Consider the following 3,577-nt stretch of genomic DNA (forward strand, 5'->3'; position numbering starts at 1 on the left):
TGGCTTGTGTGTTGAGTGGTGACAGCACAGCAGAACTGAAATCTATTCAAATCTCTCAGTCTGTGTTGTCTGTCTCTGTTTGTGTCTCAGCGTCCGTCCGGGAACAGGCCAGGCACAGGTGTGGCTTCCCTCTCCCCTCCTCCTGGAGTCTCTCTGACTTTTTGCATATTTTTGTCTCCTCCTCTCCTCCATGGTCCTCTAAACACACACACACACACACACACTGACGCAAGCAAACCATCACAGACGGTCACTGCTTTTTCTTCAACATATTATTCATGTCACATAATTCCAGTGTCTCTCTCTCTCTCTCTCTCTCTGTGTCCTTTCTGTCCGTCCCATTGCACACTCACACAAACACTCTCTCTCTCTCACTCTCTCTCTCACACGCACACACACACACACACACAGTCTGTCTCTCTGTCTTCTTTCTGCACTGGGGGCTTTTTGCACATGGGCCCCTGTGCTCTTCAGCACAGACACGCACTGTCAGGGAAGCATCAGCATCATCAGCATCAGCAACAGCAACAGCATCAAACATATCAAACGTATTAGAGGGGACACTACTATAACAGGCTGGAGAGCCCTCCAAGAAAATCAATTAGCTCCAGCAACAGCAATCACCTTCATCATCATCACCTTCATCATCATCATCATCAGCAGCAGCAGCAGCAGACAGATTGTAACAAGAGTTGGTCAAATGTTTTAAACAGACATGGTCGTTAACACAAACCCACGGAGACATTTTTACCCGAGCAGAAAAGAATCCTCAGGACGAGTGAAGCAATCCAGGTCCATTCCCCGTTGTCTATCTTGTCTCTGTGACCACAGCACCATCTCCTTTTCTGTTTCTCTGTATCTTTCTGTGTCTCTCATCCAAACATCCACAGCGACGCACAGCAGAGCAGAACACAACAGGGACGCAGAGGGTGAAGAATACTCACTGAGTCCGCCGCCAAAGAGAGAATGAGGGGAAGGACCGAGGACAGACTTTAGAGGGAGCTGACTGTCGACATGTCGCTCTCATTCAGCCGCACTCTTCTCCTCTCTCCTCTCTCCTCTCCTGTAGGGGCTGAGGCGGATGGGAAGAGATGGAGGGAGTGAGGGAGGAAAGGAGGGAGCAGAGCAAGAGGGGGGACGTGATAAGACTGCAATGAGGTGGACGATAAAAACAGAGAGAGAGAGAAGGAGAGAGAGGGGGGGAGGAGGAGGGAGAGAGCTTTAGGATGCAGGTCCGCTTCTTCTCCACAGTGCAGCCCGTAGGAGCTGCGGCACCGCGCCACTGTACCGGCGCGCAGTGGGTGCGTTGCGCACGACTTTATTTTTTCTTGGGTGGTGGGGACAGATTTGCGCAAGTGAGATCGGAGATTCCCCCTCGCTCTGATTTCTCTCTTCACCTCAAACACAACTGAGTTTCTTACAGGAGAGGAGATGGGATGGATTAGGATGACGGCGAGAAGGATGAAGGCGCAACTAACTGACGCGCAACTGCCCGGGTTTCCAGCAGGAGGAGCAGCAGGAGGAGCAGCCGGCTGAGTTCCTCACCCATAATCAGATCACAACAGAGTCACTGAATTTTCTCCTCACGTTGTCCGCCTGTGCACTCTGCCTCAAAAAGCCCCGGCCGCTCAGCCATACCGAAAAAATAATTTATAATCTCATTAGTTTATTCATCTCTCCTCCTCCTCTCGCCCCGAAGCTCCGACCGACGGATTTCGTGAAACCTGTGTTTGTTACCATGGAGACTCGTGCCAGCTGGCGCACTCGCGCGCACACGCACTGCTATTCTTAATAGAACACTTTCCTAACTTGCACTAATTTTGTAAATCTCGACCAAACCCTCGTCTTTTACAGTCTGGAACTTTCCGGACAGGAACTTCCTAATGATGACCACCAGGAAGAGAAAACTCACACTGATAAAAGTTAGAAAGGTCGTTTGTCCAGCTCCGAAAACAAATCAAAGACTAATCAGGAGGAAACGTATAGTACATTTGCGTCTCAGTGCTGCCCCCTTCAGTATTTCCTCACTTGACCTTTCCAGATAGTTTGAGTTTTTAAGAGTAAAAACTCTCAGAAGTCATAATAACAACATATAAGTGACAGTGATTGAACCCAAAGGTTGTCAGCTAAGGTTCAAATCCTAAAGCAAAGAAAACTGTAGGTCAAGGGTCAGACTCCAGACCACAGTGTAGGTTATTACCTTCTGTCGTCTGTATGGATAAAACCCTGGTGTGTGGACCCCAGTGTGTCACTTACCTCTACAGCTGTGGGCAAACATTTCTGAACATGAACAGTGGTGGTACGTTCTCTGTGTCTGTGTTACTGTTTCCTCTGAATCAATCATTGGTGTGAATGTGAGTGTGAAGTGTTGTCTCTGTCTTTGTATGTGTCCAGTCCCAGAACTGTCCACTTTGATGACACATTTGTGTTTCATGCTCCCCCTTCAGGGGAGGAAGAGGAAGTTTTGTGTGTTGTTTTTTTTTTCTTTTTTTTTTGTAAGAAGGAACTCAAATATGCTATTTTTTTGTTATACTCTCCTTTAACTAGAACCAAACCTCACTTTTTTCGAAAGGTGTACAGACAGAAAAGGAACTGTGTTCCTTTTTGTGTTCACACTCTGAGTTCTTTTCAAAGAGGACCTGGTTTCTCTTTTTGATCCATGTCAGCTCTGACGGAGCCTCAGTCTTCTTTCTTGGCTGCTTTCATGTGAGTTTTGGAGACAGAAACGCCGTCCAAAAGATAGGAGGCTGAGCTGAAAGTGTCAGAAATAAAGATACAGGAGATTTTTATGAGATGTGACCAGAATGGACAGGATTAGAAATGAACACATCAGAGAGCCGGCTAAGGTTGAGCAGTTTGGAGATAAAGTTAAAGGAGCAAGGTTGAAATGGTTTGGACGTGAGCCGAGGAGAACCAGTGAATAAATCAGACATTGAATGTTGAAGATGAAGCTGCCAGGCTGGAATACAAGAGGTACGACCCTGGGAAGATTCATGGCCGCAGTTGAGGAGGACCTGAAGATATTTGTTGTATCTGTAGAGGAGAGGGCAAGAGTTACCGTGTGACATGGAGGCAAATGATCTGCTGAGGAAACCCCTGATGGCTGCAGCCAACGGGAGGTGTTGAAGGAGACATTTGTTAGAAATTACACTCTGTCTCATTACTACAAAACTTTCATCCCCCGATTACAGTCCTAACAAGATTTTCTAACAGGAAATGTCCAGAAGGGTGTGTGTGGGCCTGGAGGCCTGAAAGTCCTCTATTGAAACACCTGTCCTACCAAATGGAGGTGGCGGGTGCAACAGATGCTACTTAGATTGAGGGCAATCTGCCCCACCACCATCACACAGCTTCCTCCAGCAGCTAATCACAGCCTGCTGCTGCTGCTGCTGCTGCTGCTGCTGCTGCTGCTGCTGCTGCTGCTGCTGCTGCTGCTGCTGCTGCTGCTGCTGCTGCTGCTGCTGCTGCTGCTGCTGCTGCTGCTGCTGCTGCTGCTGCTGCTGCTGCTGCTGCTGCTGCTGCTGCTGCTGCTGCTGCTGCTGCTGCTGCTGCTGCTGCTGCTGCTGCTGCTGCTGCT

General features: G+C 48.6%; 1 protein-coding gene across 2 annotated transcripts in view; it reads right to left on the reverse strand.

Moving 5' to 3' along the window:
* The window catches only part of LOC112487720 (SLIT and NTRK-like protein 3), a 27,009-nt gene extending 25,344 nt beyond the window's left edge, over positions 1–1,665 (reverse strand). The window contains exon 1 of one of the 2 annotated variants that reach the window (XM_025059969.1): positions 945–1,665. The gene's annotated coding sequence lies outside the window, so the exon portion shown is untranslated. Of the gene's footprint in view, positions 1–751 lie in introns of both variants that reach the window. The other variant, XM_025059966.1, reaches the window with a different exon arrangement.
* Positions 1,666–3,577: the final 1,912 nt, after the last annotated feature.

Source organism: Cynoglossus semilaevis, chromosome 1 (assembly GCF_000523025.1).
Source record: "Cynoglossus semilaevis isolate Cse_v1.0 chromosome 1, Cse_v1.0, whole genome shotgun sequence".
In the NCBI taxonomy this organism is placed as follows: domain Eukaryota; kingdom Metazoa; phylum Chordata; class Actinopteri; order Pleuronectiformes; family Cynoglossidae; genus Cynoglossus; species Cynoglossus semilaevis.